The sequence below is a fragment of the Perognathus longimembris genome, chromosome 13 (genome assembly GCF_023159225.1).
Source record: "Perognathus longimembris pacificus isolate PPM17 chromosome 13, ASM2315922v1, whole genome shotgun sequence".
NCBI lineage: Eukaryota > Metazoa > Chordata > Mammalia > Rodentia > Heteromyidae > Perognathus > Perognathus longimembris.
This window is the reverse complement of record NC_063173.1, coordinates 18,255,969-18,271,180: the sequence shown is the minus strand read 5'-3', so window position 1 is coordinate 18,271,180 and position 15,212 is coordinate 18,255,969.

The window sequence follows — 15,212 nt, the reverse complement described above, 5'->3', positions numbered from 1 at the left end:
ATCTCTTCTGAGAAACCCCTCCTTAGCTGCTTTGCCCATTTAGTAATTGGTTTATTAGTTGTGGGAGGGGTTAGTTTCTTGAGCTCCTTGTATATTTTAGTTTTTACTTATTCTTAATCCATCCTTTTAATAAACATACCATTGTGTTCTGAGACTTGCTGGAGCAGAGAAAAAAATGCACTCCACTGAGTATTCTTTTCACTTAGGTGATTTTGTGCGTAAATAAGTATTTTTCTTTTGTCTTTCTTCCCCATGATTTTACCCCTGATGTCAGTGTAACTGATTTGGTACCCTGGGTATTGTATACACATTTATTGGAACTAGGGAAGGCAAGGGGAACATCAAAATGGAAAGACAAAGGGTAAAAGATAAACCAATGCAACAGCAATACTTACAAAACTATATGCTGTAAACCAACTGTACAGCTTATGGGTGGGGGAGAAAAATGGGGAGGGGAAAGGTGGGAGAAAAATGAGGGAGGCGGTAACAAGTTGGATAAGAAATGTGCTCACTGCCTTACATATGAAGCTGTAACCCCTCTGTACATCACTTTGACAATAAAGAAATAAAAAAGTCTTTAAGTATCCAATAAAAATAATTTTTACATTTTAAAATTAAGAAAGAAAACTACAAAAAAAGAGAAATTCTTTCCTAACACTCTTGGCCATTTAACCACACGGTTTGTGTGGAAAATAAATGAGGCTGTGTAGTTTGTGGTTGGTAAAATTATTGGCTTCAACAGGGTGTGGAACTTATACAGTTGATCGGTGTGTTTGTCTGAGCAGGTCTCCAAGGCATCCAGAGGATGGGCAGGCGGCTCTGTTTACAGAGGGGGAAAAAAAAGATATTGGGTCAAAATGTCAGCATTATTGTTGTTATTTTGTCGGTTGTGGGGCTTGAACTCAGGGCTTGGGTGTTGTCTCTGAGCTTTCCAGTTCAAGGCTAGCATTCTACTACTTTGAGCCACAGCTCCATTTCCAGTTTTTGAGTAGTTCATTGGAGATTAGAGTCTCACAAGGACTTTTCTGCCCAGGCTGGCTTCAAACCCACAATCCTCAGATCTCAGCCTCCTGAGTAGCTAAGATTACAGTCATGAGCCACTCGAGCCCGGCTTGTCAGCATTATTTTTTATTTGAAGTCCTTTTGTTTTGTCAGGAAAAAATATTTTCCAATAGAAACAGCATTTGAAACTCACTTTAATTCAAGATAGGATAAGGGAGAGGTTTTTGAGTTTCAGAGACAGAGCTATTCCTTGAGCAGCACTCCTGAAGCTTTGTAGGTTGGAGGCATCTCTTGGAAAGCGAATTAAAACTCTGATTTCTGGGCCTTTCCTTCAACATCTGATTCTTAGGTGTGGTGCAGAGTGGATAGTTTTCATTTCTATGGAGTTTGTAGCTGAGGCTGAGGCTACTTTGGAAATCGTTGCTTAAGGAACTCAAGGTCAGAGTAGGACAAATTGGACCATAGCAAGGAATGTTCTACTTGTTTGAACACTTATATTGTGTCAGGCACTGTACAAGTCACTTTGCACACATTTTATTTAATTGTTACAACACTCTTACTTACTTACTTATGATAGACACCTTGAAATTGGCTTTTATAAAAATACTGCCAAGAAGATTCCTGTCTGTGTATATGGAGTCATAATTCAACCAAAACTAAATTCTTTGCTATGTGAAAGGATCTATGTCTTTTCTGTTTTTGTTTGTCTATTGTGTTGGTCCTGGGGTTTGAACTCAGGACCTGAGCTCTGTCTCTGAGCACTAAAGCTCAAGGCCCCATGGGGCTCTACCACTTTAGCCACAGCTCCACTTCTGGTTTTTTGGTAGTTAATTTGATATAAGAGTCTCATGGTCTTTCCTGTTCAGCCTGGCTTTGAACCACAATCCTGAGATCTCAGCCTCTTACGGAGCTAGGGTTACAGGCACAAGCCACTGGCAGTGGGCTTGCCTTTCCTGTTATGATAGTGTTTGTTTAACCTGTAGTAAAATTGCACTTGGAACTGGGGATATGATTCAGTGATTGAATGTGTGCTTAGCATGAGCAAAAGCGGCCCTGGGTTCCATTCCTGGTGGTGAGAATTTCTTCTAATGACAGTGTGTGTGTGTGTGTGTGTGTGTGTGTGTGTGTGTGTGTGTATGTGTGTGTTCCAGTACTGAGGCTTGAGCTCAAGGCCTGGGCACTCTCCCTTAGCTGTTTTGCTCAAGGCTAATGGCCTCCCACTTGAGCTATTTCTGGATTTGGGTGGTTAATTGGAGATGAGAGTTTCACAGACTTTCCTACCCAGGCTGGCTTCTAACTTCTGTTCTCAGATCTCAGACTCCCCAGGAGCTAGGATTACAGGTGTCAGCTGCCAGTGCAGCCTCTCAATGCCTCTTATTGAGAGCAGGTGATAACTGTGCCTCCCTTACAATTCCAACCAGGACTCGAGCACTTTTGCTAGCTGATTAACTTAAAAAAAAAAAACCCACTCTATTGTAATTTGTATTTCTTTAATTACACCTGTCTGAAGCAGAAAATCTTTTTGTATGTTTACAGTCTTCCACATTTTTTAATAGAACATTCTGTCCTGGGTAAAATTTTCTATTGAGTTCTTTTTGTGTATGTGCTTATTTATGCCAATTCTATTTAAGTTAAGGAAAAGTACTGTTTGATAAATATGCTTTCCGTATGTTTTCCTTATTTTTGAAGTTAAAGTTTTGATGTCATTTTTTGTATCCAAGTTTAGATTGCTATTTATATGAATTTATGAAGGGTTAAAAAAATTTTTTTGTCAGTGTGCGGCTTAAACTGAGGGCCTGACCCTGAGCTTTTTTGCTTAGGCTAGCACTTTACCACTTTGAGCCACAGTGCCACTTCAGTTTTCTGGTTGTTAATTGGAGATAAGAGTCACAAATTTTCCTACTTGGGCTGGCTTTGAACCAGGATCCTCAGATCTCAGCCTCCTGATTACAGGATTACAGGCGTGAGCCACCAACTCCTGGCTAAATAAAAATACTTATTAAACTCCCTGTAATTATCAAATTACTAGGGTTGGAACTAGATGTCTCACACTTGCTAGGCAGGTGTTCTACCACTTGAGATATGCCTGCAGGCCTACTGTTTATCTACTAAGCTTCTTTGCCAGCTGATTTGCAACCCTCCTTTACAACACATTGAATTCTACATGCATCTGAATCAATTTCTAAATGTTCTTCGGTTCCATGACTTTCTTTCATCAAACTTCTTTATTGATTCTAATTTGGGGCCCTATTTTGGCATTGGGATAGACAGGATGGGGTGGGTGGGGAGGGCAGGGCAGGCCTCGCTGGCTGGGTGAGCTTAGACTGACATCTGGAGATGGGCAGGAACAGCTCAGGTAGAGAAAGAGCATATATGAGTCTAGGAGGCAGAAAGTAGCTCAGCCTGTCTGCAGGAACTGCAGAGACCAGTATGGTGAATGTGGAACAAGGGCGAGGAGGAAATGGAGTTAGAAGGATGGGCTGCATTTTGAGGGGCCCCTTTCATTCCAGTTTATCACAGTTTCCTAGAGTATAACAATGTCACTGTGGCTCTTCTATAGCGGTTGGGTAGAGGGGAGTAAAAGCTGTGTAAGGAGGCCAGTTCAGAGTTGCTTATGTTCTAGGCTGGGGCTGATGCTTGCCACAGACAGGAGAGCAGGGAAAGAATGCACAATTAAGAATCACTCTGGCCTAGGGGAATGGCTCAAATGGTACTGTGTCCTATAGTTGCCTAGCAACCATAAGATGTTGAGCTCAAACCCCAGTACTACCAAGGAAAAAAAAGATACATCCTGGGTTGGGTGTAGTGGCTCATGTCTATAATCCCAGTTACTGAGGAGGTAGAGATGGGAAGGATCATGGATTGAAGCCAGCCTAGGCAAAAACTTAGTAAGACCCCTCTCTCAACAACAACAAAAAGCTGGACATGGAGATTCACACCTATGATCTTAGCTACACAGTTTGTAGTACAGGCTGGCTTGGGCAAAGCCTAAAATACACCACCTAAAAGCAAACTGAAGTAAAAAAGGATGGGGGTGTGTAGCTCAAGTGGTGGCAAATGAGAGGCCTTAAGTTCAAATCCCAGTATCACCAAAGGGAGAAAACAAAAGACCCATCCTGGAGGTAGAATCAAAAGGTTTGTTGATAACTCAGATGTACGGTGGGAAATAGGATGGCGTGAGTCATTGCTGATTCCCAGGGGCCTTATCCTTTTTCACCTATCTGGACCACTTGCACTTGCCTATTTTATTTATGCATACAGTTTTAAATAGCAATGTTTTGGACTGGGTTGAAGGGCTTTAAAAAAACACACAACCAGACTGCTGCTTATTTATATTCTAGTCTCAACAAGGAGTACTATTTGCTAAGATGGGGGAGACTTTGAGGAAAACCAGGATCAGGAGTGAAGGGGCAGGGTTCAATCAGCGTAGGTTGGAAAACATGGGGAAGAATAATAGAAAGGGTGACATTGATCAAGACACTTTATACTCACAAATGAACAGGTTGAATTAAAACCCCTCTGTACTAAAATAAAACAAACCAAAAGGTTGGAAGGCTTGAGCAAGCCCCAAACAGCTAGAAATCAATTTCATATGTGGGTCTCAAGACAGGAGGCAAGGTCTGGGAGGCAGTCACCACAGAGGGATGTTCTTTAGAATCATAACAATGAGTGTGATGATGGAGAAGGAAGAGTGTGGACAGAGCAGAACAAAGAGAAACGCCTCCACCAGAGATGGCTGCAGGGAAAGGAGCTCCCCAGCAGCACAGTGGGGAGGCAGGATGGCGGTCTCCAAACCCCTCTCCTCAGTCTGCCCTCTAGGGCCTCCATTGCTCTCTGAGGACCAATCAGATGCCTTTGCATCCTCTGAACCACCCTGCCCACTGCCTGCCCATGTCTGCTGGGCTGCTTCAGCTCTCCTTCGTCCCAGCCCCCACCACCTCCTTTGGTGGGTCTTCTGACCTTTCTGTGTGAAAGCCCCAACCCTTTCATCCCTTGGCTGTGACTCTTAGTCATTTCCAAGTTGCCTCTGCTCCAGGCAGCAGCCCCTGTAAGCATTCCACCCCAGCATCTTATTTATTTGCTTCATGATGACTCATCACTATATGTGTATTCAAAGCAGAAAGTCCCACAGAGCAGGACTGTCTCTTTTTAAATTCTCTTTTGTAACTCTCGTTCCCACATAGTATCAACAAACAGGAGACACACAACAAACATGACTCATGAATAATATACCTTTTTCATCCCAATTTTAAACTAATTTTAACCCCCTCTCTCCCTAAGGAAAAAAAACAACAACAAGCAACTGGGGCTGGGAATATGGCCTAGTGGTAAAGTGCTCGCCTCATATACATGAAACCCTGGGTTTGATTCCTCAGCACCACATATACAGAAAAAGCCAGAAGTGGTGCTGTGGCTCAAGTGGTAGAGTACTAGCCTTGAGCAAAAAAAGAAGACAGGGACAGTGCTCAGTGCTCAGGCCCTGAGTTCAAGCCCCAGGACTGGCAAAAAACAAAACAAAACAAAAAAACAAGTAACCAAGGACAGAAGACTCAGGAGTAGGAGCCTGTTCACAGGTTCCAACATAGTGAGTAGGGGTGGGCGGGTGTGTTTCCTCTGCCACAACCCTGAAAATGTTGGCTGGTCAAGAGCTCCCCTTCATACTGGGAGCCCCGGGCTGGGAATATGGCCTAGTGGCAAGAGTGCTTGCCTCCTATACAAGAAGCCCTGGGTTCGATTCCCCAGCACCACATATACAGAAAATGGCCAGAAGTGGCGCAAGTGTCAGAGTGCTAGCCTTGAGCAAAAAGAAGCCAGGGACAGTGCTCAGGCCCAGAGCCCAAGGCCCAGGACTGGCAAAAAAAAAAAAAAAAAAAAAAAAAAAAGAATTACAGTGCTTGCCTCCCATACTGGGAGCCCTGGGCTGTGCAGGCAAGGCCAGCAGAGGGCAGCAGAGGGCCGCTCATGACTGGGAGAGCGAGTTTGTGAGCAATTAGATGTTGAGAAGACTTGTGTCAAGTGAGCTGAAGGAGGACCTCAGCAGACTTCACATTGTGTTTAGTGTGCTAATTCCTGCCACGTACAGGAACAGGGCCAGTGTAGTATGTTCCTGTGGCCCTTGTAGGAAGTCCCTCCATGGAGAAGGGAGATGACTGAGGTAGGAGTGGTCATTGGATGGAATTTTAAGTACAAATGGGATTTATTTTTTCTTTTACTTTAGCTGCAAGGGGAAAAATTATGAACCAGGAAACGAGGTGCAGGGCCAGGCAGGAAGAATCAGGGGCAGACTGCACTTTGGAGAACATACATGGTCAGACTTCACATTCTTATGTTCCCTGAATTTATTTCTTCTTTGTTCTCCTTTTTTTTGTTAGTAAAGTTATGTTTTAAAAAAATGTCCAGGGTTGGGAATATGGCCTAGTGGCAGAGTGCTTGCCTCGCATACATGAAGCCCTGGGCTCGATTCCTCAGCACCACATATATAGAAAAAGCCAGAAGTGGCGCTGTGACTGAAGTGGTAGAGTGTTAGCCTTGAGCAAAAAGAAGCCAAGGACAGTGCTCAGTCCCTGAGTTCAAACCCCAGAACTGGCAATAAATAAATAAATAAATAAAATTCCAATCTATCCGCCTTGTTGGGAAAGGGATTTTGCCCTTATGGCCCTGGGTCCGAGGTGAGCACAGCGCCTCCTGGGGGCAAGAAGGTGACAGCACTGGAGATTAGAGAACCCCACATAGAAACCACAACGTAAATGCACCTCAGTAGACACATCTCACACACGCTCACGTAGACACATGACCCACGTAACATGCACACTAGCACACACCCCACTCAACATACAATACAATCAGGCAGCCACATTCATACCCGTCAGGGCTTTTTGTAGTAGACACTGTGATTTCCTCTCCAGTGGCCTTTCCAGGTCCCTTCCCCTGCACTAGGACATTGTGTTTAGCCACAATGTGGTTTAAGTTGAGAATCAAATCAATGCTTTGCTTTGTTTCAAGAGTAGCTTCCCATTGGTCTAAAACTAAGCCCATCAACATCAACCCACCCCACTGACACTTCTCTGTTTTAGGATTAGGCATACCCTGTCCCACTAGGTGTGAACGATGAAGCAGGCAGCCCAGGAAGCCATCAAGAGTCTTGCTATCTAAAGACCAGTTTAGAAAAGGCTGATGGGGGTGTTTGGGTGAGAGAATTGCAGGCAGAAATATCATCCCTGAACATTGGGAGTCCCTAAACAGCCTATGCCAGAGCCCAAACTGGTTCTGGACTTCAGGTTCTGTCAACCCATCAATAGTTCTGATTGCTTAAGGAATTCAAGTTGGGGGTTCTGTTTCTTACATCCAAGTAGCTCACAGTGAACCAGGTCCTCCTGGTTCTCAGAGGGAACTCAGAGGGAAAGATCTGGGAAGCATGCCTATCCATAGTTCTTCCTCCTTTGGTCTCTTGGTTTGAAATGTGACCATGAGGCATCTGGTGCAGTTCTTGATGCTTTATACCTGTAAGAAAAGAATAAATAATGTTTAAAACCAAGACTAATTGTGGCTTATTTCCCTAGTGAGTGACTCAATTCAAATCTGTGGAGGAGTGACTCTCTAAATGGATCTTGTTTAGTGCAAAGGCTAAGATTCAAGCTCATGGGTTTGAATTACATAGGACAGGAAAACTTGGCTGGTATCGCACGCGTGCGCACACAGGAATGATTATACTAGGTGTGGCTACCTAAAGACTAGATCATCAGAGATCATTTCAAAATGTCTCACCCTGCGAAGGGAGCAGAATGGGCACATGGGCCCAAGCATGTGTCTGAGCCTAGTAGGTTCTCACACTTGACCTGGGAAGGGATTCAGCTCACTTATCTTGCTCACAAAAGAACATGGAGGATGGTTTTTTGAGGCATTAAAGGTCATTTGGAAGAACCCCATAAATCTAAGGAAGAAAATTCAGAGTGTTGTGAAAGCTGCAAGGTTGGCCCTGGAGTTGGGACTTGGAGATTAGTTAAGAATGTAGCATGGCGGGTCCCTGAGAGACAAGCAGACTCCAACTCCAAAGCCACTGTTTGCACAGGGAAGGCCAGCACTCTATGACTAGTGAAGTTGGTCAACGGTGAGATTGGAGGACATAGTGAAAGGCTTCTAGAATAGGAGATCATCTGAGAAGTATCCTGGGAGCTTCCATAAGGTAGTTATGGGCAAGTCATTCTGGCAGAGCATCCTCTAAATGACAGCTCAGTAGAAGTAGCAGATGAGGCAGGTCCTGAGATGATGGGGATGTGAAAACAGGAGGAGCTATATGAGAGGCCATGAGAGTGGAGACACCAAGAACACGGGGACTGGCTGGAAGATGAAGCTGTCTCTAGCTTGCATGGTCTGTGGAGGGCAGTTCTTTCTACTGTCCCAGGAGCATCTGACCCGACCTGACCTAACTTGGAGCAAATACTTTGCCACTGTAAGCCTTAGAGCACAGGCCTGGGGATAATACCTACCTGTATGTGTTATAGGAGTTAAAGAAGTGACAGGTACAAGTTGGTCATTGTACCGTAGTTGCCTAATAAAAACAAGCTGTCTTCCTTCTACCCCTTTCCTTCCTCCTCCCATTCAAAATGACATGGTGTGGTTTGTACAGACACAACAAACTTCATTCCACCTGCTTCCTGGTGGGCTGTCCAGTATTGCAATGTCTGGAAAACTCAAGACAACATTTCCTAGATTTTCATGCAGCCAGATAGAGGATGTGGGTAGAGGATGTGGGTAGAAGCCAGCAAAAACCGTGTTTGCGTTCTTGATCTTCCTGTGTCCTTGAAGTGGGGGGCTGACAGACTCCTGTCATTGGCCTTGCAGGGACTGTGAGGCAAGGTGTCCATGTTGCTGGGTGCCTTTTGGTAGAAGCAACACTGGCTCAGAAATAGGCTGCTTCCTGGCCAGAGGCAACCCTGGGGCTGTCTTGGTGGCCCAGGCCTCCTTTGGGGTGCCTTGCTTGAAAGCTCAACCTAAATCCCTCCTCATAGTTCTCTAAGACACTTAATACCTTGTCGTAAATCCACACTTGGCAAATATAGCCAGGATGGATTTTTTTTCTCTTCAACAAACCAATCCAAGTGGGGCAGAGAGACTTTTCTTTTACATTTTATTTTTTATTGATTTATTTTTTATTGCTGGAACCCTCATAGAAAACTTGGAAGGATGCCCGGCTATAACTTGGTAAGTGCCTGGTCATGCCCTCACCCCCAGGCCTGAACAGCATCCCACACTAATCCTTTCAGAATGTTTACAGTTGCTCCTAAGAGAGACAAAAATATACAGGAGGCAGAAGGACCTTAGATGGCAGAGGGTCAGACACCCATGCCCCATATTTTCCACTGTGTAAAATGCATGGCATGGTCAACTTCTTTTTTCTTTTTCTAGTCCTGAGGCTTGAACTCAGGGCCTGGGCACTGTCCCTGAGCCTCTCTGTGCTCAAGGCTAGCACTCTACCACTTGAGCCACAGCGCCACTTCCAGCTTCTTTTTTGTTTATGTGGTACTGAGGAATCGAACCCAGGGCTTCATGCATGCTAGGCAAGCACTCTACTGCCAAGCCACATTCCCAGCCCTGTGGTCGACTTCTTTGCTTAGTCATTGAATCCAAAGGAGTGGCTGAATTTCCTGCTGGGGTGAAGGTGGTACAGGGAATGGGAGTGTGAGAGGAAGCCACAGTTGAAGGAGATAGAAGTGCCTGAAGACCACAGCGTCTCCCAGAGAGCCAGCAGAAATCCTGGCGAGAATGTGGAGTTCTTCAGTCCCTCAGATGAACAAGTCCAAGGCCATCTCACTGGGACTCAAGGATAGGGCCCCTCATTAGGGTTCAGAGGAAAACACAAATGGCATTTAGGACCAGTTCCTTCATTCTCTGTAGGACTCTTTAGCTTTACAACTTCATTTCTGTCTTCCTAACTCTCAGACTATACCATAGTACCATAGGGTGTGTGTGTGTGTGTGTGTGTGTGTGTGTGTGTGTGTGTGTGTGTGTGTATGCCAGTCTTTGGGCTTGAACTCAGGGTCTGGGCACTGTCCCTGTGCTTTTGTGCTAAAGGCTGGTACTTTACCATGAGAGCCACACCTCCACTTCTGGCTTTTTGTGGTTAATTGGACATAAGAGTCTCACAGACTTTGCTGCCTGGGTTGGCTTCAAGCTATGATTCTCAGATCGCAGCCTCCTGATTAGCTACGATTAGAGGTGTGAGCTATCAGCATCCAGCCCCCTTCTCAACTTTTTACTTTCTGTCCTCTACAAGACAGTTGGACCTTGGGGGGAAGAGGAGTTGATTCATCTTTCAGTCTCTCAAGTTACTACTTGCAAGTGCTGTGTGTTGCAGGAAACGACCCAGAACTGTAACCATGTCCTTGAAGGAGTTCAGGACCTAGAACATATTTAGAATCTGCACAAAGGGAGAGCAAGGGAAGGGGTGACAGTGTCCGAAAGGAAATGTACTCTTTGCCTGACTTATGTAACTGTAACCCCTTTGCTTTTAGCATTTTCAAGTAAAAAAAAAAATCTGTACAAAGGGACCTTGTTGCTTTACTTACATACCAAAAAAAGAATGATCTTTCCAAAGTGAAATCCTTTTCTTCCCCATGCCAGACTTACATGGAGGCTGAACACTCATGGCAAACTCCAGCTTACAGGCTATGCAGGGAACCTAGAATTGGTGTCTGGCTTTAAGATGCATTCATCAAGGGCCATCCAAACACAGCATGTCATAGCTCCTTCCCCAGGACACCCTGCTCTGCACTGGCCAAGTTAACTGGCCAAGTTGATCCAGCTTGCTGTCTCTTACACTGTAAATATCTATTAAATGAAAGTGGGGCTGCAGGTTCTTGAGAGTGCCCAGTGTACGTGTGCATAAGGGAGAGAGCCTCGTGTAGCTGGCATGTGATGTTGATGCATTGAAGATTGAAGACACGAGCCATAAAACCGGATCATGAGACCACGTCTCTCTGCCCATTCTAACTCATACAGCTTGGCCCAGAAATCACAGACAAATACCAGTCAAGAAAAGCTGGGTCTCTGACAACTGCTGAGCTTGTGAACTTTCTCATGTTCCCATATTTATCTCTTCAACGAATCCAGGAACACTTCCATTTGGCTGACAGCTTTGCCGATGGGTGTGTGCATGAGGTCAGTAGAGAAGATGATGAGAGACTGGGGAGGGTCAGATGAATTTTTGTTGGCATTTTACATTCTTTTTTTAAACTTGGAGTCATTGGTGGTGTAAATGGAACTGTTTGAACCCTCAATTGTGGTTCTGATACTCCAAATTCCAGCACTTTCCAAGATCACCTTCGGATGATTGCACAGGGGGCTGCTTCAGAGGAGACATGGGAGGAAGGAATTCACTGGAAAAGCTGTCTGTCGGCCTTGAGTCCCCCTCTTCTTCTCTCATTTGGGTTCTGGGAGGCCTGAGCCATCATGGAGCCACATCTCTACAATCTCCTCACACCAGGACATCTACTCTTTCTCTGCATACCACAAAAACCCATATTCGAACGCTGGGGCCACTGCCACCTAAGCTGCAGAAAAAGCAAATGTCTCTATGGCAGAGCTTGCAGGCAGGAACAGCATGAGATATCGGAGCTTGGCCCTCACCTGGTCTTGCTTTAGTCCAGATTACTGGTGGAACCGAAATCCTGAGCAAGGGGTTGCCTGCTGAGAATCTGGAAAATGTAGTTTTATCTTATCAGCCTCTGCAGGACAGGAAAGTACACTAGAGGAGGTTGGGATGGGTCTTGAGCACCTTCCAGCTCACCTAACATGCTCCCACTCCTATTCCAAGGCCCATAGGAACGCCCCAACTCCCTGATCATCTCCTCCCTATCACCTCCTCCTTTTCCTGTAGATAATTCTCTCCTCTGAGAGCCCCAGTTTATTATAGTCCAGGGAAACATGTCTTCTTTTTAAGCTGAGAGTTTCTTAAGGGCAGGGGTTTGCGTTTGACTCACTTCTATGTCTTTAGCACCTAGGACAAGATCTGATAGGTAATAACTGAATGGGGTTTAAAAATATGCCCATAGATCTTTGCTACCACCTGGGTGCTAGTAGTTCATACCTGTAATCCTAGATACTCAGATCTGGGCTGAGATCTGAGGATGAAGGTTCAAAGCCAGCCTGGGCAGGAAAGTCTACAAGAGTCTTACCTCCAAGTAACCACTAGAAAACCAGAAGTGGTGCTGTGGCTCAAAGTGGTAGAGTGCTGGCCTTGAGCTGAAGAGCTTAGGAACAGTGTCCAGGCCAAGAGTTCAAGCCCCACAACTGGCCCCCACAAAACAAAACAAAACAAAAAGCAGAGCTAGTTCCTCTCCCTTCTGCTTTGGACTGGACTATTGATTTGCTTCTAATGAATGGTCTGAGGGAGAAGTGATGGGTGACATTTGAGAAGGCATCATAAAAGGTATGACTGGACCTCTCTTGAATCTCTGCTCTGGAGGAAGCCTGTACCCTTCTGTAAGGCCACTCAACACAAGCAGTTCTGTGGAGAGGCCTAGGTAGCCAGAGCTGAGGCCTCTTGAGCAACCAGCACTAAGTTGCCTTTCCTTGTCCCTGGTGGGAAACTCTCACATGATGCAGGAGGACAGTCAAGCCTTCAACTCCCTCTGACCTGTTAAAATGGCAAATTCCATCCTGAGGCTTGGTGAAGGAAAGGAGAAGTGAGGACAGATAGAACTGGGGCTAAGCCTTGCCTGTTCTCACTCACCGTCACTGGTTGTGGTTAGGTGAGGAAGGACATCAGCAGTTCAGAGTCTCTTTACTTTCCCGTGATCAGTGAACCCAGAGTCTTTGGCATGGCATGGCTGCTGTCTAAGAAAAGGGAGCCATTGAGGACCAGTCTTCTAAGCTTGGACCACCAGGGTACTAGCTGTAGGAAGGAGGCTTGGAAAGGCCACACCAACATTATAATGGGTCACTGCCCAGCAGTAATGTAGGAACACTGAATGTAAGAGTGTTAAGCAACTCTCCTAGCAAGGGTCCCTCTGCTTCTGGAGACAGTTGAGGGAGGGCGAATATGCACCCGAGAAGGTGGGCCCTTGTCATTTCTGAGCCGGCTTTGCCAAGTTGAAATCTTAGATCATTAAAAAAACTGTATAATTAATATATTTTCATTGCAAAAAATTATTTCCAACCTGCGCTATAGGAAGAGTTCTGCCTGGACTACTTAGTGAGGTATCGTTTCAAGAAAACAGGAGAAACTTATTAAAAAAGTATACTGTTTTTGTTGTTGTTGTTGTTGCTTTAGCACACATCAATAGCACAACGGAGTTTTGTAGTCAAGTAACACTGTTATGTGGAATAAAAAAGAAAATGCAGTCATACTAGTTAAGGCACATCTGTAAAAAAACCTGGCAACTTGTGGGGGTGGGTAGGGTTGGGAGAGATGGGCGAGTCGGAAGGAGGGACATTGATCAAGCTGCATTGTGTTCATAAACTGACATGTTGAAGTAAAACCTCTTTGTACAACTACTTAAAAACAGTCAGGCACTGGTGGTTCACATCTGTTTACATCTGTGGTTCCTAGCTACTCAGGAGGCTGAGATCTGAGGATTACAATTCAAAGCCAGCCTGGGCAGAAAAGTCTGTGAGATTCTTATCTCCAATTAACGACCAGAAAATTTGAAGTGGCGCTGTGGCTCAAGTGGTAGAGCACTAGCTGTGAGCTAAAAGAGCTTAGGGTCAGTTTTCAGGCCCTGAGTTCAAGCCCCATTACCAACTGAGGAAAAAAAAGGCTAATGCTGTCCTCAATCTCTTTTCTCCTTTATAGGTAACAGCTGTGACTAGCCAGACCTTGTGAATATGCAAGAATTCTCTTTCCCTACTGACCTGCAACCTGGTAGGTTTTTTCCTGCATTAGACAATAAATAAATAAATAAATAAAACCCACCGAAAACAAACAAAAAACCCAGACAGCTTTTGTCCACACCAGTCCATACAGACCTAGTTACTTCCTGGATAGCCATTTCCCCTGTCTCCAAGGGAAGGAAGAAATCTGTGTGGAATAAACCTGCCATTCCATGGGACGGAGGCTCTGTACAGCTGAGCCGGTGGAAGGCTGGGGTAGAGAGCTGAGGGCGGAGCCGTGGGGAGCTGGGCAGCATTTAAGATTTTCATTTCAGCCCGGCACAGCTGGTGTGGAGGGAGAACAGGGGAAGTAGGTTTCTGACAAGATGGAATACGGGCGTTCTGTGTCCCCTCTCCACAGCTGCATGTCCTCAGCAAGCTTAGCGTGTCAGTGGAGGGTTTCCTTAGAATGACATCAACAAGATGCGATGGCTGCTCAAAGGGTGGGAATTTCTCTATGCCTCTTGAGACATTATTGGTATCCCAAAGAGCTGTAAGAAGTAGGCCTCTACTTCAGTTGCCCTGTGTGGAGAATTGGAAAGAAACTCCTGTTTAAGATGTGCACTTGAGGGGCTGGGGATATAGCCTAGTGGCAAGAGTGCCTGCCTCGGTATACCTGAGGCCCTAGGTTCGATTCCCCAGCACCACATATACAGAAAACGGCCAGAAGCGGCCCTGTGGCTCAAGTGGCAGAGTGCTAGCCTTGAGCGGGAAGAAGCCAGGGACAGTGCTTAGGCCCTGAGTCCAAGGCCCAGGACTGGCCAAAAAAAAAAAAAAGATGTGCACTTGAGCCAGGCATTGGTGGCTCATGCCCTGTAATCCTAGCTACTCGAGACTGAGATCTGAAGATGGAGGTTTAAAGCCAGACCAGGCAGTAAAGTTTGAAATATTCTTTTTGTTTGTTTGTTTTTGCCAGTCCTGGGGCCCTGAACTCAGGGCCTGAGCACTGGCACTCACTTCTTTTTGCTCAAGGCTAGCACTCTACCTCTTGAGCCACACCACCACTTGCAGCTTTTTCTGTTTATGTGGTGCTAAGGAATCGAACCCAGGGCTTCGTGCATGCTAGGCAAGCACTCTACCACTAAGCCACATTCCCAGCCCCCCTGTGTTTGAAATATTATCTCCAATTAACCAGCAGAAATCCCAAAGTGTAGGCATGGCTCCAATGGTAGTGTGCCAGTGTTGAGTGAAGAAGCAAAGGGAGAACACAAGGCCCTGAGTTCAAGCCTCAGGAGTATTCATACACACACACACACACGTGCATTTCTAGAATCTAAGAATTGAGCTGACCTGCCTGAAGTCTATAGATCAACACCCAAACTTGTGATGTGCCAGTTTGT